The sequence below is a fragment of the Nesoenas mayeri genome (assembly GCF_963082525.1).
Source record: "Nesoenas mayeri genome assembly, chromosome: W".
In the NCBI taxonomy this organism is placed as follows: domain Eukaryota; kingdom Metazoa; phylum Chordata; class Aves; order Columbiformes; family Columbidae; genus Nesoenas; species Nesoenas mayeri.
The window spans coordinates 8,359,064-8,380,025 of NC_137553.1; the positions used below are offsets into that span (position 1 = coordinate 8,359,064).

A 20,962-nucleotide genomic window follows, 5' to 3' on the forward strand; every position below is an offset into this window, starting at 1 on the left:
AGGTGTCTCTCCCTGTCTACCACATCTTATATTGATCAAGCATCTTTGCATACTGCCTTCTAAAACCCAGTCAAATTTCTGCTTCTTGACAGGCCAGTGAACAATAGTAAATATTTCAATATAAACAATATAAATATTTCTGAGAAACACTGCTACTCAAGCCTGTGCATCTTCACAGAAGTGCTACTTATTTTCTAGTATTTACTAGTGCTGTTATTCGTGAATCATAAAACACTTGGGTCATTAGGCTTTTTGAAGAGGATTACCTGACAGTGTTGGAAGCATTGCTAAAGTATTCTTGATGTTTCACCCAGAAGCTGTTACTGCTTTGAAGGCATGTAAGCATAATTAGGAGTTGGAGGCCAGGCTGTCCACTGAACAGAATTTATGTTAGAGGAGAGCTTACCCTTAATATCTGGAATAGGAACCTGTAAAAAATGAGCCATTTTCAGTGGACAGTGAGGAGTAAATTCTAAGTATGCTATATATTGATGAGTGCTGTTTACACAATGTTATTTAATGGGTTAACTATCTACATATATACAGATGTTTTAGAGGTCAGCTCTGAGTTGTTTTCAGTCAGTCTATTCAGTAGACCAAAACTTCCAATGAATTGCTATGGGTTTGTTGGCAAATGAAACATCAACTGGAGTTTGAGTTTGTTAGTTTGGTTCTCAAGAGACCACCATGGGTAATTCTTCCAAGGTATAAAAATAGAAATAGTAGTAATTTGGTGAAGTCTTAGATTTTTTTTTTTTCTTTGTCTACAGTAGTACCACTGAAAATGGTCAGAGCTTGCCAGTCTTATGCTGCCGTATTGCAGAAGCTATAAGGTAAGGTTTCATGGATTCTGCAGAACAGCATGTTAGAAATTATTCGATGATCTAAGTCATTTTGAATAGTGGGTGTTACAGTGATTGCATGTCTTTATTTTGTTGTGGATATATGTCACCGTTTACTGCAGGGTGACAATAAACCGTGGTAGATGCTCTCTGTTAACTCCCTGCCCTCCCCACCGAGGAAAGGCAGTAGGAGGAAAAGGGAGAGAGATTTGCAAGTTGGAAAAAGTTAAAAGTGCTTTACTAATGCTACTAATAAATAGAAAAAAACAATACAAAATATACAAAACCAATCTTGAATATCCCGGGGCAGTGCTGCCTGGAGCTGGCATTGCTCCAGTGGCTGCAGGGCAGGCACCCAGAAGTCCTGGGCTGGACTCTGCAGCAAACTGGAACTGGATTCAGGGATGCAGGGTCTGGAACTAGGCCTCGGATTGCAGGCACAACAGGCAGGGTCCTCTTCAGATGCTGGCCATGGTCGAAGAGAGCGAGGCCCTCGTGATCTCCCGTGTTTATAGGGTGTATGACATATATGGGATGGAATACTTAGTTGATCAGTTGGTAGTCACCTGTTCTGTTCACTCTTCCTTGCAAATACACCCCTCTTACTTACGGGACGTGTGAAATTTATTAGTGCCCTTGGCTGCCATAGCAATAAGTCTAAACCTGGGCCTCTTCTGCATACCATTGCTACCATTATGAGCTCCAAAGCAAACGGTGTCTGAAAAACATGCAACCAAATTCAGAAAAGTGCAGTTACTTAGAAGAACTTAGCTGAAAGAAAAATTCGCTAAAAGAGAAACTGGTCTTGCTTTTAACAAAACCAGTACAATATAGTATATGGTGTTATTTTAAATCCAGCTTATTTTACATTGTTCTTGCACATGATTTTTGACATACTGATGCTTGTAATGATAAAATTATCCTGCTAGAGGTATAAGTAACCATAGGATTGGGCTACAATAGTTGAAGGCTTTTGTCTGGTGTGTGGGACCAGTGGAGTGTTTAACAGTAGACTGAACACTTGGATGTGAGTGTTTGAAGTGACCAATTTCCCTGTGTAGACCAACTCTTGATAAGATGGTAGCAACAGATGAAACAAACAAACAAAAACCCCATCAATTTTAGGTTACCAGATACTTTCTGTAGTACTTGGAGATGAGAGGCCTTTCATTAGAGTAATTTTCATCAGTGATGATCAAGTTCACATGACCTTTCTGTGTCTGTCTTTTTTTCTTTTTTTTTTTTTTTTCCTTTGTAGCTTTTTGTCCATATATATCTGGGTTCAGGTACACATCTCAAGTTTAAATTATTACCCTATATAATTTTTTAAGAATTATTATCCTATAATTTAAGAATTCGGAAATATTGGCAGACTGGACAAAAGAATTCAGCACGTCTGCGCTCTTAAAGATTAAATCACCTTCTCACTGCTGTTTGCTGTTTCTACTAATACTTATATTGAGTATACCACAGTGTTGTTCTCCTGTCCTGAGGGAGCAAAAGGAGCAGGATTAATTCTAGTTTTTCTTGGTATTTCAGTAGTAAGAGTTTTTCTTTGCATGAAGCAGTGGGGACAGTGTGGAAGGAAACCTGGCTAATGAATAGAACTGAGAGACAAGGAAGGCAGTAAGACATAGAATATTTGAATTTGAGGCAAGGCTTTTGCAAAATAGTATTTTTTAAGAGGTGCCAGTAGCAACAGTAGTAGGAAAGGAGACATATCTGGTTTTGCTTTAGCAGTTGAAAATGCACAGAAGGAGGCAAAGGGAGATAAAGAAATGATTAGTGCTTTTCTTCTGTTTCTCAATTCAGCTTTTAATTGCATTAGAAATTTACAATATAGATTTCTTCTTGAGTACCCTCTCTCAGGATAAGATTAGGTCATCTTGTTCTTACCTTCCTATTTGTTTACTATATTGTCCTTTCTCACTGAAATGAATAATGAACCGGAGTGTGCTGTAAGAGCAATAGCTTTTAGTGGCAGTAAGCCACTGAAACAGTTCAGCTGTTACATGGAACTTTATCCTGTGCTTTATGTCAGCAGCACCTTTAGTGCTATTACTTTAACTCAGCATCTCAGATTGTCCTGCTTTTTTTTTTTTTTTATTAATTTCTGTTTATTCTTCTTGTTTCCTGATGCATTAACTTAGAGAAAGTCATGGGACTAACTTGTCAAACAATAATGCAACTTTGTGCTCCAGTTTTTCTGTTTATGTACACAATATGTTAAGCAATTTCAATTAATTTATATTGTTAATGGTCTAAATAAAAAACAGTGGAGTGATTCAGAATCCTGTGTCTCTTCTTAATCCAAACTTAAAGTATGAAATATTTTAGGGCCAATGCTCTGTAATGTTTTTAGAAATTATCTGGGTGCAGGAGTCAAGTGTACATGAAGTTTACTGATGATATTAAACTAGGAGGAGCTGTGGACTCCCTCAAGGGTAGAGGCCTTACAAAGAGATCTGGATAGAATAGAGAGCTAGGCAATCCATATGAAATTTAACAAGAACAAGAGCTAGATTTTCCACCTGGCATGAGGTAATCCTGGTTGTACATACAAACTGGGGGATGAGAGGCTGGAGAGAAGACCCACTGAAAGACATCTGGGGGTTTGGGTTGATGGCAAGTTGAATATGAGGCAACAGTGTGCCCTGGCAGCCAAAAGGGCCAACCACATCCTGGGGTGCATCAAGCACAGCATTGCCAGCCAGGCGAGGGAGGTGATTGTCCCGCTCTATTCTGTATTGGTGCAGCTCCACCTCGAGTACTGTGTGCAGCTTTGGGTGCCTCAATATAAGGACATCAGACTATTAGAGGGTGTCCAGAGGAGGGAGACTAAGATGGTGAAAGGCCTCAAGGGCAAAACTTATGAGGAGTGGCTGAGGTCACTTGGCTTTTTCAGCTTGGAGAGGAGAAGGCTGAGGGGTGACGTCATAGCAGTCTATAACTTCCTCAAAGGGGCCAGCAGAGGGGAAAGTGCTCATGTCTCTCTGGTGACCAGTGATAGGACATAAGGAAATGGAATGAAGCTGTGTCAGGGGAAGTTCAGATTGGGCATTAGGAAAAGGTTCTTCACCAAGAGGGTGGTCAGTCACTGGAACAGGCTCCCCAGGAAAGTGGTCACGGCACCAAGCCTGTCAGAGTGCAAGGAACACCTAGATGATGTCTTAGTCATGTGATTTAGTTTTAGGCACTCCTGCAAGGAGCAGGGAGATGGACTCGATCCTTATGGGTCCCTTCTAACTCAAGATACTCTATGATTTATGATACTTTGATAAAATTACCATGCTAATGCAAAACTAAATGGAACGGAAAGCTTCCTGATATATAAAGCAGATGTTTCCTAGGGCTATGTAGAGCGAGATAAGGACCAAGCAAAACAAGTCGATTCAATGTGAATCACGCTAAGCCATTTATTACAGAAACAAGTCTCCTTATATACGTAACTATATTCTAATCACGCGTGCACGCTCCAAGCATGGATTCGTTAAATGAGTATCGTGGGCTGTCCGTGCTCTGGAGTCTCACTGATGATACGTCCGATGATTCATGCCACGCCAGGACCCCCGTGATTGAGGAACGCCCCTCTTTCTCACAGCAGACTCTGTTCTCGAAGTGGCCTTGAGATACCTTTGAGCCTGACTAATTCAGCAACAGGTCTTAATCTATCAAAACCCATCCACACTTCCCCCTTTCTTTTCCTGAATTAGTCAGGCCCCTTAAACCGCACGGTGCATCATTTTTGAAATATACTGCAACATAGAACACGTGATTAACAACATAATTACAATTACATATAATGCAGTTAAACCTTACTTAATAAGATCAAACAACTACCTGCCTATTCTTAAAACCTTAATTCTACTATGACAACCTTATTAACACACTATTTTAATAGATTTAAAATAACTAGACAAGTTAATACAATATATTCTCTTAAATTCCTAAAAGATTTATAACTGCGCAGTTTATAGGGTAACACACTTAATATCATCAGCATATACTAATAATTGAATTAATATCTTAAAAGTTATCTTAACCTATTTAAAAGATCAATAGCTTAACCTTAATATCCCTTCTAAAACTTTATCAGTTGCTGAACTTAGATTACTATGATAGAGATATCTCATAATTTTACCTTATCTATGCATTGACTATCTAATCATAATATCACCGTTTTGGATCTCCTGCTGATTGTTCAAATGGCCATTCTCCACAGAAGGTACACCACCTGCTTGCTAATAGGCTTCTAGACCACCAGGTCTGCGAGCATCTGTAACACTGAATTAGGATCCATGGTTTACATCTGAAACAGTCCTCACAACTTATCTCCCTCCTGTCCATCTGCATCCGTTGAATCTTTGTTGGATTCACTTCAATCCTTGGCCTGTAATGACACAAACATAACCTTTTCCCCAGGTTATCAATTGATGTGGCCTTTTTAATGGACTAGTGATTTGACCATAACTAATGTAGGTTCTTTCTGATTTAGCATGGTTTTGGGTCATACTTGCAAAGTGTTTCATCACATACAATGCTTTTGACAATTGGTTTTGTGGTGCTTCCCCTACTTCCCCCCTTTTTTTTAAAAACAAACAAACAAACAAAAACTTCAGAACCAGATACGTGCGTTGGACCTTGACTACGTACTCAGAATCACAAATCAAATTTAGAGGTTCCTCCTTAAAAAGCTCTAAGTAATTTAAAGCCGTGCCAAATTCTGCTAATTGGGTTGAACCTTCAATAATTTTTTCAGAATGATGCCAATTGTTATCTTCACACCAAACCACTACAGCTTTATGAGACTGCCCAGAACCATCAACAAAAACTGTGCAAGTATGTAGGATCAGACCAAATACAAGTATGGCCTATGACCTGATGTTAAAGGCTTGCAGGTTCTGCAGCAATTTATATTTTACATTTAGGCATGCCAAAAGCTGTGCTGTTAAGAAAACCAGCTAGTGCAATTTATAAAGACATAGATTATAAATAAAAAAAATCAGAATTAAGTCCCACAAATGGTACATATATGACAAAAGGATCATGGTCTATTAAGACTTAAATTCATTCCCTGCATTTTCTTGATCAGAGTGACAATTGGTATATAACAGTCGGTATATCAGTTTGCTAGCAATCTCATCATACTGTCCCACAATAGCCACAGGTTGTTTCTATGCTGTAGCTATAAACAGACAAATCTGCAAGTCCAATCGAACGCAGTCAGCCTGTAAGGTTGTCATAAATTCATTCCTCAAAGTTTCTGACTACATTTTGGCTGTCATATTTATTGGGTATTGTTTTCCCTTACCGGATCGAAGTCCTGTTTCAGATCTATCAGTGTAGTGTTTGCTTTATCGAAACATTGGCTGTTAATACTAGTAGAAATACAGCATTTGAAATTTCCTTGGAGATTTCTCACTTGCAGCAGGCAGATCTGCAGCATCCCAGCAGCTTCTTGTAGGCCATGCAACTAAACAGAATTCTCAGAAAACATTATTTGAGCTTACAATTTACTTAGCAAATCTCAACCTAAGAGAGGTATAGGACTTTCTAACAACTATAAGAATTCATGTATTAAAACTTTGTTCCAAATTTGGCATTCCATTGGTCACAAAAAATGGCCTTTCTTTCGTTCTCTCCCATGACCTCAACAACTAGCATGGTGAATTTACTAAGAAGTCACTTACAACTAATTACCACAGAATAAGTCTATTAAAAAATTTTTGGTTTAATTTTCCAGTTTCATTAGAACTATGCATCCACTGGTGATGCCTTTAAATTTCACCCTCAGACTCCTTCATGCAGTATCACAGCTCTCTAGCAGTAACATTGCTTGGGGGAGGGGCACGGGGGGGAATAAAACTTCCCTCTCGCCCCCATCTGAGATGGCAAGACGTCCAGCCCAGCATGAAAACACATCAGGTTGAACTCCACATCAAACCAATCTGGCTCTACTCCACACCCAAATCAGTACCAGTCTGACCCAGAGAAGCACTGAACACTGTGACCCCCCAAAGCTGACCAGTGTGAAAAGACTGACTTCAGCAAGGAGGTAAAATTATGAGCTCTTTTCCCCAGATGTGCCAAAACCGAGGAAACAAGACAGAAGCAAAAATAAACACTAACAACCCCTGATTCAAAGCCGAAAAACAACACAGTGCCACAACAAAAATGGATGACAATACTTCAGGGAAAAAAAAAAAGGACAGAGCTGGGGGAGTTAAGCCCCCCTTTCTCTGCTTAGCAGCGGGAAAACAGGTTTCTCCATTTTTTTTTTTTCGTTCTCTTCTTCCTGCAGTTCAGATATAGTCAAGGTCACACAGCTGGTACGAGGTGGGAGGCTCTGGTAAACTCCTCAGTTACAATGAGCTGCACATAGGCCTGGGATGTTTTGGTCTTTTGTTTTCCCATTTCATTTCAGCCATAATACACTTTATATGCAATTTCAAGTAGCTCAGAAATAGTTACATTCCTTAGCTCCATTTACCTTTTACAATTTAGAGATGTCAAAAAACAGTATAAACCAGTATAATAAACATAAATCCATTATTCTATTTTCCTAAATCTAAATCAGTTACTCTTCTAGCAACTTTTAAATACAACCTCTTCCAAATTCACAGCTATCATAGCATTTTAACAATTTAAATGCTTTTCTAACAATATAAGCAATTACTCTAATGTGTAAGGATGCATCCTAAGGGGGAGCAAGGTGGAATTTTAGCAGTGGAACCGGTTCCCATTTTGTAATTATCTCCCCAAACAAGATTCTTTTGGTACCAAATATGAATATGCAAACTAAAATACTGAGCTCAGATATGAAAACCATATACCAAGTTCAAATGTGCAGATGGATCACAGTTACACCAACTTAAGACAATATCTCAATTTTTGCATTGCACCTTTGGGCCGCTCACTGCTCAGCCAGGTGGAGGCACCTCTGGGTCTCCCTGACAAAAAAAGTCAGTTGCGCGCTGAAACCCATCCGCACCCGCCGACCCGGACTGAGCAAGGCCTTCTTTTGTTTTGTTTTGTTTTGTTTTGTTTTAGTGTCTCATCTGGTGCGCTACAGCTGTTATTCCAAAACCAGGATTCTTTACATGATGTGCATACAGAAAAACCAAATCCAGCACACCGAGATGAGACACAGCCTGTCACAGAGTTGCGCAAGTCTGAATGCTGGAATAAAGCTAGCATGCTAGAGAAAAAAAAATAACAGCTACTACATACAAAATTTACCATAACATTCACGCAGTAAAGAACTAAATTACTCATGATCTTCTGAATTATCACAAAATGCACATTTTGAGTCAACGGATTCTCATGATTTAACAGACTGTGAACTTATCGTACCATATAGCACAGACCTACCAAAATTGCAACATACTTAAACAGATACCCACAAAGAAAACAGGTTAATAAGGAAAGCATCTTGCAGACTTTAACAAGTTTTCTGTGACCTGTGTGTTATCAGTTAACTCTCTCTCAGCTTGTTGAAGTTCAAAGCACCCCGCCTGTAAAACTGTCTGAAATGATTTAATGATCTCTTGTAGGGATTTATTTTGTCCTGATCTTCTCGCCTCAAAAACAACATTAATTGCAACAAGATTCTATTTTCCGGACACTTTTCCCAATCATTTAAGTTATATCGCAGCCACCATTAATTACAATATTTTACAAGATCTTCCTTCCTTATAATTCCGAGTGCTTTCCTAAGTTTTAAAACACCTCCCAATACTGATTTTTTAGGAACACAACTGAAAACAATTATTCCCGACCCCATCTTGCAAGTAAAAACCTTGAGAAGGGGGGGGAGGGAGGGGGAGGAAGGCACAGGGCTGCTTGCAGCGAGAATGGGAAAAGTGGGAGAAGGTTTTACAGTGCACTTAAAAACAACTAGTAAAACAATTAACTCACATTCCTGTCAAGCTGCTTGATTTTCAGAGAGGCAATACACAGGAGCACATAATATGTACTGGAAAACTTGCAAATAACACGTTGATAGCAAACATTAGCATTCTCTACTGCTAATCTCAACACTAGTGCTTCCTTAGCTTCTAAGTTTTCGGCCTGCTTACTGATGGCGTCTTGAAGATGGTCAATAAATTGCATGTAATTCTCATTGGGACTCTGATTAATAGTTGCAAATGATTTGACACCTCTCTCATAGCTTGATATGCAAGATCTGTTGACTGCCTCAGGATTTCAGAAACTTATCGTGTCTGTAGTTGCGGTGTGTCAATTAGTGTCTCTTCCAGGAGTTGCGGGACACCTGCCCCCCTTGACGAATCCCCATTGTTCTGTCCTAAATGATCTATAGCTGTTACATTTCACACAGTTCTTTTGACAAATTATCTGACTCCAGTTCCTTGGACTGCTTGGTCTCTTTAGGGTCATGTGATGGTATGGGAGGCCATCCACTCGGTAATTTTCCTCCTCCCGGCCCAGACTGCTGAATCAGTGCCGCTGGCACAACAGGGGATGGAGTGGGGAGGGGGTCAAAAGACACGATCCGGGTAAACTTCATAGTCATTTTTAGGTTTGTTATCAGGTTGCAACGCTGGAAAAATTCTGGCAACGGTAGCCCGCTCAGCCTTAAAGTCTTTTAAGGTGGAAATTTTAAGCTTCCATTTAGTCGCTAGTGATTTAGTTTCTTTATCATCTCCATTGCTGACCCTATTCCATAATTTCTGCCTTTTATCATCCCAAAGTTAACGTTTAAAAGCCTTCTCGTTTTCTCCCGGGTAGCCTTTAATTCTATACCGAATTAGTAGTCCACATATGTTACTTTCTTCTTATTTAAGTCCTCTCATAGAGAGAATAGGCAGGAGGAGTTTAACTACGGCTTCTTCCTCAAAGGATTTATTTTGCCCCATAACTTCACTCTTCCCTCCTCCCGCTCCCAGCCGCTCACCCTTTTACGGTGACTTCTTCAACAACGCGGAACGTCCGTACGCCTCCGCCCGGTTCTCAGTCCAGCTGATCCGCCTCCGGCTGGGCCGCTCTAGGCTTTTCCCCAACTTCAGTGGTACGCCGGTCAGAGTATCACGTCGGGGTCACCAGATGTAGAGCGAGATAAGGACCAAGCAAAACAAGTCGATTCAATGTGAATCACGTTAAGCCATTTATTACAGAAACAAGTCTCCTTATATACGTAACTATATTCTAATCACGCGTCCACGCTCCAAGCATGGATTAGTTAAATGAGTATCGTGGGCTGTCCGTGCTCTGGAGTCTCACTGATGATACGTCCGATGATTCATGCCACGCCAGGACCCCGGTGATTGAGGAACGCCCCTCTTTCTCACAGCAGACTCTGTTCTCGAAGTGGCCTTGAGATACCTTCGAGCCTGACTAATTCAGCAACAGGTCTTAATCTATCAAAACCCATCCACAGAGCTAAACTTCCTTTGTCAAAGTATGATAGCATAATGTTTTTGTATATTGACAAAGGCATATTTGCAGTTTTGCTATATATCTGTTGCAAAGCTGCAGGAAGTTGCATGCGGTTACCATAGCTCAGCTGATGCACAGTAGCCTGAAGAGCAACCCTAAGCCACAATACAGACATTATATGGATAGATAAAATCTTGATGACCACAGTTCTTGTACTGAACTAAATTAAAACCCGTTCAGTGATTCATTAGGAAAATAATAAAATCCATTCCTGAAATAAGCAGTTTTCAAAAATGGTGAGAGGGAAGCTCAATACCTCAGCTGTGTAACTGCCTTCTAAACTAAAAGTTGCAATAACCTTTCAGTCTCAGGAAAGATGGGATACTTTGTGGGTACATGAAGTAGGTAAATACAGTTATGTTTACAAGTTTATATAGAGTATGCAAGTTGTATCTTGTCTATTACAATCAACAAGTGTTCCATGCTTTTCAAGAAGAATATTGCTCACAAGAGATTTTAAGCTAGAGAATGCAAAGGACTTGTGGTGAATCTAGGAAATATACTTTGAATACAGAAGACAGAATAAAACCTTTGGCCATTAGTGTGAAAGGCTAACGGTAGAGGGAGCTGACTTACTGACGCCATGGAGGAGGTGGAATGGAGCATATTGTGATACAAAGTGTGTAAGTGATATTCAGCATGGAGTGGGGAAAAAAAACTATACAAAGTCTTATAGCTGTAACTTAGTAGGACAGAAATGGAAGTTGGTTGAAGGTTCAAGACAGAAAGGTGGATGCAAAATGCCTAGAAGACAGTTCTAACAATGAAGTATGCTGTAGCCTGAGAGGACAAAATCGTTCTGAAAACAGAATGTTAAAAAAAAAAAAAAGAAAAAAAAAAAGATGCTGACAAACAGGAAGGAGTGTGACAGAGGGTCACTAAGGTGGTTAGGGTGGAAGAGAAAACTAAGAGGGCTTGAAATGTTGCCTTTAACTCTAGATAATGAGCATTAGTAAGGAAGATGGAGTCAAGCTCGTCTGAGGTGCACAACAAAAGAAGCAACAGCTGCTGTTGCAGTAAGGGAAATAATGTTTGGATTTAAGGGGAAGAAATTCACAGTGAATCTCCATTCTTGGAGACTTTTGGAACTTGACTGGGAAGGCCCTTAGAAACTTGATGTAACTTAGAAATTGTTCCTACTTTGAGCAGAGGATTAGTCCAGAGGTCGCTCTAAGGCTGCTTGAAGGTAAAGGGGCCCAAGATAGTTGGTTAGTGTTCAGGAACTGTTTCTACCAGGCACAAGATCAGAGCATCCCAACACGTAGGAAGTCAAAGAAGGGAGCCAGGAGACCTGCGTGGTTAAACAGGGAGCTGCTGGGTATGCTCAAGTGGAAGAGGAGAGTTTATAGGTCATGGAAGGAGGGGCTGGCCACTTGGGAAGAATATAAGGCTGTTGTCAGAGGATGTAGGGAGGCAACTAGGAAAGATAAGGCCTCCTTAGAATTAAACCTGGCGAGAGGGGTCAAGGACAACAGAAAGAGCTTTTTCCAATACGTGGCAGATAAAACTACCACCAGAGGCAATGTAGGCCCACTGATGAACGAGGTGTGTTCCCTGGTGACAGAAGATACAGAGAAAGCAGAGTTACTGAATGCCACCTTTGTCTGTGTCTACTCTGCCGGAAACTGTCCTGAGGAGCACCGTAGCGCTGAGGCCCCAGAGGAAGTCGGGACAATGGAGGAGTTTGCCTCGGTTGGTGAGTCCTGGGTTAGGGAGCAGTTAGGCAATCTGGACAATCATAAATCCATGGGTCCGGATGGGATGCACCCGCAGGTGCTGAGGGAGCTGGCTGAAGTCATTGCTGGACCGCTCTCCATCATCTTTGCCAAGTCTTGGGAAATGGGAGAGGTGCCTGAGGACTGGAGGAAAGCAAATGTTACTCCAGTCTTCAAAAAGGGCAAGGAGGACCCGGGTAACTGTAGACCAGTCAGCCTCATCTCCATCCCTGGGAAACTGATGGAATGACTTATCCTTGGTGCCATCTCAAGGCATATCAGGGATAAGAGGGTCATTAGGGGCAGTCAACATGACTTCACCAAGGGGAAGTCGTGCTTGACCAACCTCATTGACTTTTATGAGGACATAACGAGGTGGATAGATGATGGCAGGGCAGTGGATGTGGTGTATCTTGACTTCAGTAAAGCATTTTGACACAGTCTCCCACAGCATCCTTACAGCTAAACTGAGGGAGTGCGGTCTGGACAATCAGGTAGTGAGGTGGACTGCGAACTGGCTGAAGGGAAGAAGCCAGAGAGTCGTGGTCAATGGGGCGGAGTCCAGTTGAGGCCTGGATCTAGTGGAGTGCCTCAGTGGTCAGTACTGGGGCCTGTATTATTCAGTATATTCATCAATGATTTGGATGAGGGAATAGAGTGTGCTATCAGCAAGTTTGCTGATGACACCAAACTGGGAGGAGTGGCTGACACGCCAGAAGGCTGTGCCACCATCCAGTGAGACCTGGACAGGCTGGAGAGTTGGGCAGGGAAAAATTTAATGAAATATAACAAGGGAAAGTGTAGAGCCTTGCATCTGGGCAGGAACAACCCCAGGTTCCAGTATAAGTTGGGAACTGACCTATTAGAGAGCAACGTAGAGACCTGGGGATCTGGGGGTCCTGTTGGACAGCAGGGTGACCATGAGCCAGCACTGTGCCCTTGTGGCCAGGAAGGCCAGTGGTACCTGGGGTGGATTAGAAGGGGAGTGGTCAGTAGGTCAGAGAGGTTCTCCTTCCCCTCTGCTCTGCCCTGGTGAGACCACACCTGGAATATTGTGTCCAGTTCTGGGCCCCTCAGTTCCAGAAGGACAGGGAACTGCTGGAGAGAGTCCAGCGCAGGGCAACAAAGATGCTGAAGGGAGTGGAGCATCTCCCTTATGAGGAAAGGCTGAGGGAGCTGGCTCTCTTTAGCTTGGAGGAGACTGAGGGGTGACCTTCTTAATGTTTATAAATATGTAAAGGGTGAGTGTCATGAGGATGGAGGCAGTCTCTTCTCGGTGACAGCCAATGGTAGGACAAGGGGTAGTGGGTTCAAACTGGAACACAAGAGGTTCCACTTAAATTTTAGAAGGATTTTCTTCTCATTAAGGGTAAGAAAGCACTGGAACAGGCTGTCCAGGGGGGTTGTTGAGTCTCCTTCTCTGGAGACATTCAAACTCGCCTGGACACATTCCTGTGTAGTCTCATCTAAGTGTTCCTGCTCCGGCAGGGGGATTGGATTAGGTCATATTTTGAGGTCCTTTCCAATCCCTAACATTCTGTGATTCTGTAAATGGGTCTATGATTTTTGTGTTAGCTTCTGTTAAGAAACATTATCTATACTTGTGTAGCAACAGGAATTATTGAGGAAAAGCAGTTTTAAAATACTGGACCAGTTAATTCTTATTTGGATGACATATTCAATATATTCCAAGCATGAACATAATTTCATTTAAGCACAACACTTGGCAGTTATTTTCCTGTGTAAGATCATTTATATAGTACCTCTCATGGGTTTGATGAAATTAGTTATTTCAGTTAGATTAAGCTGTTTATCTAAAAGGTAGCTTTTAAAATGTATTTTCTAATTTATGTATCTAATTTACTGCATTGACATAATTTATGAAAGCGTGGAAATACTTGTACTAAAATATCTTGCACAGAGTTGTTTTCTACAGGGTGTTGCTCAAAGCCATCATAATTGCAAGTTCAAATACTATATGAGATTTTTCTTTGTATTCTGTTCTTATGGAGTGGCTGTCGTATAACTTTAACTCTGTGTTCTTTCACAGTAGTGATATTAAAAGAATATAATTTCATCTTTTCTAAAGGACTTTTTTTTCTCCTAACTACTGAAAAGTTATACGCTGATATAGGATCTCTTTTTGTACGTAAGTGCAAGAAGGAATGCACTTTTATTGTAAAGCCATGTTAAAAGATGGTTTATAGTGAATACAAGATCTGAAGATGGATCTATGAGCCATCTAAAATTGTGGATTTGTTAATAAGCCATGAATAAAAAATTAAGTTAATTGTATCACTTGTGGATTTAAAGTTTCTAGCTTTTGTCAGTACAAGGAAGGACAGAAAAAATTTGACCTTGAGAGCTGCATAAATAGAAGTACTGGGACCTGTACTCTTTAATATCTTCATCAATGACATAGACATAGTGGAATCGGAGTGAACTTTCAGCATGTTTGTGGATGATACCAAGCTGAGTGGTGCAGTTGACATGCCTGAGGGAAGAGATGTCATCCATAGGGACCTGGACGAGCTCGAGAAGTGAGTGCATGCGAACCTCATAAGGTTCAACAAGGCCAAGTATGAGGTCCTGCACTAGGGTTGGGGTAACCCCTGGTATCGGTATAGGCTGGGGGAAGAAGGGATTGAGAGCAGCCCTGCGGAGAAGGTTTTGGGGATAGTGGTGGGTGAAAGACTGGATGTGAACCTGCAGTGTGTACTTGCAGCCCAGAAGGCAGATTGTATCTTGGGCTGCATCAAAAGGAGTATGGCCAGCAGGTCAAGGGAAGTGATTCTGCCCCTCTACTCTGCTCTACAAAGTCTGAGAGAGTTGGAGGTGTTCAGCCTGGAGAAGGAGGAGACCTTATTGGGGCTTATCAGTACTTAAAATGGGCCTATCAGAAAGATGGGGACAGACTTTTTAGCAGGGCCTGTTATGATAGGACAAGGGGTAACAGTTTTAAACTAAAGGAGGGGAGATTCAGGCTAGACATGAGGAAGGAATTTTTAAAATAATTTTATAATTTTTAAAATAATTTATAATTTTTTTTTATAATTCCTCCCAGCTTGTCAAATCTTGACTTGCATTAGATTCCTCGGTTTTGACTTGTGTTGAGGTAGCTAAGAACTGTGTGAGTTATCATTAATGTAAACTTCACTACATGTTAAATATGCAGACTATACATTATGGTCTTAAAATAGTACTCAAGCAAAATATTTTTTTTATTTTTTAAATTAGCAAAATGAAAAAAAAATACTGTTATATGGACAAGCTGAAGAAGTGGGTGCATGCAAATATCATGAGGTTCAGCAAGGCCAAGTGCAAGGTCCTGCACCTGGGTGGGGGCAACTCCCGGTATCAATATAGGCTGGGGGAAGAAGGGATTGAGAGCAGCCCTGCGGAGAAGGACTTGAGGGTACTGGTAGATGAAAAGCTGGACATGAGCTGTCAATGTCCACTTGCAGCCCAGAAAGCCAATAGTATCTTGGACTGCATCAAATTGGAATTTTTTTACAGTGAGGGTGGTGAAAGACTGGAACAGGTTGCCCAAGAGGTGGCAGATGCCCCATCCCTGGAGACATTGAAGGCCAGGCTGGATGGGGCTATGAGCAACCTGATCTGGGTGAAGATGTCCCTGCTCATTGCAGGGGGGTTGGACTAGATGAGCTTTGAATGTCCCTTCCAACCCAAACTATTCTGTAATATAAGTTTAAATGGTGAGAGGATTAAATCTAGTCTGCTTGAATTATTGTTTTAAAATGTTATGTTATTTCCTGTTTTAAAATGTTGTGTTACTCTTTTACTTAAAATTGATTTAAAGTTACTAAAATGATTTAAAGAGAAAGAAGTGCGTGCAAAACTAAACTGAACATTCTCAAGGTAATGGCAGTCCTTTCTTGAAGGAGATTTTACAGGGTGTTTCAAAAAGATGGACCCAATTTGAAATCACTATATCTCTGCAACTACTAACTCCTCATGAATGAAACTCTTACCACGTGAAAGGGCGGGACATAGTGTTTCAAACGATTACCGCTAGATGCCTCTCCCAGCACACAAATAGCCTGTAGCCTCAGCCATTTGCAAGATGATGACCCTGCAACTGCTTTTGAAATTGGGTCCATCTTTTTGAAGCACCCTGTACATGGAAAGAAAATTCAGTCCCCATAGATTTAGATGAGCGGACAGGTGTTTACAAGTTGCTGCAACAATTGCAGGAGCTAGGAGGGACAAATGAGAACCACTGTTACAGGCTTGAAAAGTTTGACTGCTTTTTGTTTAGTCCCTCAGTAATCTGGTAAAGAGAAAACAAAATTATCAGTCTGTACTCATTATTGGTCAGTTCTGTAGTTCTTTAGAAGTTGTGCAAAGTATTGCTGAAAAATTTCAAAAAAACGGAATAATTTGGAAAAATTAAGTTGTGTCCACAGGTAAAAGAAAATGTTATTATATATCAGTATCTGTACAAAGCAGCAGTCCAGCAGCTGACACTGTAATTCTTTTCATCCAGAAGCTCTGTAGCTATCATTTAAAACTGAATCTTGGATTACTGAGTAGTTAGCTTAAAAAAACCCAAACAAAAGCAAAACAAAACTATACAACCATAGAATTATCCTATGCTTCAGTTTTGCATGGGCCAGTATTTGTTAAGCTTTCTGAGGCAGAATTCCAAGTGAAACCAGCAGGAAGTTTGCAAAATAAGCATCAGATAATCATGCATAGTTTTTTCTTTCTTAATATGTACTGACTCTTTTTAAACCCATTTAAACTATATCTGATGTCTTTACCCATACCCAGAGGAGCCAGTGATGTGATTTTTTTAAAATAGGCATTTATGAAATCAAGATTCCTGGGGATTATCTCTTGAGAAGATGGAAGGATTTAACCATGTGTCTGAGGCCATTGTCCAGTCTCTTCTTGAATACTCCCAGGCTTGAGGCTGTGACACCTCCCTGGGGAGCCTGTTCCAGTGCTCCACCACCCTCTGGGTGAAGAACCTTTTCATAATGTCCAACCTAAACCTCCCTTGGCACATCTTCCTACCGTTCCCTTGGGTTCTGTCATTGGTCACTAAAGAGAAGAGATCAGTGCCTGCCCTTCCTCCTCCCCTTCTGAGGAAGCTGTAGACCGCGATGAGGTTTCCTCTCAGTCTCCTCTTCTCCAGGTTGAACAAATCAAGTGACTTTAGCCACTCCTCATAGGGCTTCCCCTCCAAACCCTTCACCAACCTTGTAGCCCTCTTCTGGACACTCTCCAGCAGCTTTATATCTTTTTTTTTATAGTGTGGCACCCAGAACTGCACACAGTGCTCCAGGTGAGGCTGCACCAGTACAGAGTGGGACAATCGCCTCCCTTGCCTGGCTGGCAATGCTGTGCTTATCTGCAATTAGAAATTGCGTATCTGTTATGTAACAGCTGACATGAAGCATGGGACAAAATAATTTTGTATTATAATCTGTAAAATTAAATTCTGAGAGATCCTTATTTTTTGAAGGGCAGATTATTATAAATGAGTAAATATCAGTAGTCAAACACTTCAGTGAGATTCTTTCTTTGCTCTTGTTTCTGCATATTAGAATTTTATTTTTCTTTCACAGTGCTTTCTGTTTTTGTTTGATCTTTGGTGTGTTAAAGCCTGAGATCTCATGCATGTTGCAGAAGTCTTTGCCTTTTTCTGCAGTGTTTTTGATCTTTGATTTTTATTTGCCAGTATAACCAATGCTCTGTTAAAGTGAGCAGTTTTATTTTCTAAACTACTGGTGATCAGTGTTTTAATCAAATTACATTTTATTGTGGGAAAATATTTTAGTGATTTTCTGAGTTGTTTTTTCCTTTCAGATTATCCATTACATTTTGTTAAACAATTAAGAAACTGAAGTAGTTCAACTAAATATAAACTCTAAGGCAAAATCCCTGTTTTAGATGGAGTAAGTAGGGACATTCAAATTTCAAATAGCAGCTTTGATTCTTTTTTTGCTTTACACATTCCTCTCCCTATCCTCCTTATGACAAGCCTTTCTAGATAGCTTTTCTGCTCACTGTATGTTCTTTTTATATGTGGCTTTGCTAGCTTGATGAAGTTTGCATTGTTGCTTCCCTGCATAGAGCCAAGGAAGCATACATACTGAGCCTAGGTGCCTCTGGATTATGGCCAGTAATTGTGATGTCATTCTTTAACAAAAATGGAAATTGTGAGAACTTTGAAGTCAGGTAGAATTTTATGAACTGATAGGAGAAGTAGAAGACTATGCTTTATGATGGATTCTCCTTTCTCTTCAAATGACATGTGTGTTTGAAGATACCTTAGATTGTATTTAGGAGACCAATTTCTTTCCTGCTTGATACCTACTGCCGTTTTTTTTGCTTGGCTCTTTGCATAAAGTCTTACTTTAAAAAAAAAAACCTCATTTACAGTCAGCAAGTTTCCTGAATCAGAACTGTAGAAGGTATTTGTGAATATTTTCACTCAGTCTCATGTTGATGTTTTGAAGAACTGTGATGTCCCGTACAGGCACAAGTAAGGAAACATAGCTGCTGGAAGATGTTATACTTTACACGTGTGGAGATGTTTTTAATAGGCTTACATGGACCTATGTAAGTGTGTTTGTGGTGACATGGTAGTGGCTTCTGAAAGGAGCTCCTTGTTTTTTCTCTGTACTTGTTGGCCAGAAAAAATTTCAGTTGAATATAGTTTATGTAATGCGTGTTTTGCTGTGGCCTACACTTACAGTTTATTTCATGTAGTTTTATCTAACACAGGGTTGAAACACCCCTGAGAGGAGAACACAGGAAGGAATTAGCATGATTTCAATTAACTTCTGAAGCCAAATAAAAAATAATTAAAATTAAAAACTGGTAGCGGATGCACATCTTGCATCACTATCTCCATATAATAATAATAATAAAATCATAGAATAGATTGGGTTGGAAGGGACCTTCAAAGCTCATCTGGTCCAACCCCCCTGCAATGAGCAGGGACATCTTCACCCAGATCAGGTTGCTCACAGCCCCGTCCAGCCTGGCATTGAATGTCTCCAGGGATGGGGCATCTGCCACCTCTCTGGGCAACCTGGGCCAGTGTTTTAACACCTTCAGTGTAAAAAAAAAAAAAAAAAAAAAAATTAAAAAAAAAATATATATATATATATATCTTCCTTATATGTAGTCTAAATCTACCTGCTTTTACTTTAAAACCATTACCCCATGTCATATTACCCATTTCCATTTCTGAAATCAATGCCAGAAGCCCCCAAACCTATCATCTTTGGCAGTAAAGACAAGGCAGTTGGAGGCTCTTAATTAGATGCTGGTTTAGAAGGCATGAGCTCACCTCATAACAATATATGAAACTGTCTTTCAAGCATTTCCTAAGTACCAGTCATTTAGTTGCAGAGAGGTTCTTTATTCCATTCCAGAGTATTCCAGATGCTATTCACACTATTTTTCTGCTATGGATTTGACTGTTTAAAATATTACCTATTCTTAGAGTTTAGATTTTCAGTTTAGGCTTTTTTTTTTTTTTTAATCCACAGAAGAAACAACTTCTTTAGCAATTTGAGATACCTAACTATTTGGTTGGAGGTTAGGCATGTAAATGTCTATTCAGGTGATACTGGGTGAATTGCTTAGTGTGAGGAGGAGTCATAGCACTTTCAGATCACTAGGAAGGAACTGAGCCATTTGTGGTTTTTGTTTGGTTTGTGGTTTTTGTTTGGTTTGTGGTTTTTGTTTGGTTTGTGGTTTTTGTTTTCCTGCAAAATTAAACCCTTTGAATTGTGGAAAACATGTAAATAAAACTTCAAGCTGGTGGTATAAACATGTATTCTTCAATATTCAGTACACAGGTACAATGGGCCACATATTTGTTTAAATACTGCTCTAGATTGTTCATGTATTAAAGAGAACTGGCCCCAATACTGAGACCTGGGGAATGCCACTTGTGACTGCCCCCCAACTGAACTTAACTCCATTCACCACCATGAAGTAGTTAGCTTTGATTACACAGTGATTGATAAAATCTTGTAATGGTAATGTCATGTTATGTTTAAGACACAGCTTTGTAGTACTATTCAGGGTAGTTTATTATCAGTAAAACTTGGCTAGTATGTTAAATGAAAGCTTAAGAAAATAGAATTTTTATATTTAAACTGTTGTAATGCAGACTTACTATTTAGTATAGTACACAACTATTTTACTACCTTTTTTTTTTTTTTCCTCCAAATAGAAAGAGTATGGCTTTGCTGTTGGGAACTGTGTTCTTTGGGGATGAACATAACTGTTTTTCATCCTGGTTGAGGAACTGTAGTGGTTGTTCTAAATTATACCTATAGTCTAATTGGTGAAGTAGAAAATTTGGATCCTTGGATCCAGTGTTTCCGTTTTTTCCACTTCATCTGGTTGTAGAGAGCTTATTTAACTATTGGTCTGAATATTTGTCAAAGCAAGAATAGGAAACCCACAGCTCATGTTGAGTACTGGCACTTAAAACTAGAATCTGAATCTTTTCTAGTTCCGTGAATCTGTGAATAGAGTAGTAATGACTTTGTTGCTTCCACTGACCATATAAGAAGAAATGCCTGTCTCATGATGGATACTTCTGATTTTTTTCTTTTAAATACTGTTTTTGCAAGATACATTTAAAAAGCCTCTGGTGTGTTGTTTAATTATCATTATTAATTTTATTTTTTTATTTTTTATTCTTCTTTCTTACAGTAAAAGGTTGTGTGTTTGTTTTTTTTTAAATACAGCTTTTCTGTGTACATGTGAATTCTCTTCAAGCAAGTAACTTAGTTTCTGCCTTCCATCAAAGTAAACAAAAATAGGAGTAAAATCCAAAAGTAAAAATTACAACATGGAATAGCTTTGGGGAATGAGTGAACTTAAGTGTAGACTTAATTCTTTGCAGACTTTAGTGCAATTTGTGGATTAGTGATGCTCTTTTACGTTGTGATG

At 40.0% G+C, this 20,962-nt stretch overlaps 1 protein-coding gene across 1 annotated transcript in view; it reads left to right on the top strand.

The window, feature by feature from the left end:
• The window catches only part of LOC308051434 (nipped-B-like protein), a 198,798-nt gene that overhangs the window by 26,612 nt on the left and 151,224 nt on the right, over positions 1-20,962 (top strand). Inside the window, exon 2 of the mRNA XM_080361861.1 lies at positions 771-833. The gene's annotated coding sequence lies outside the window, so the exon portion shown is untranslated. The remainder of the gene's footprint in view (positions 1-770; positions 834-20,962) is intronic.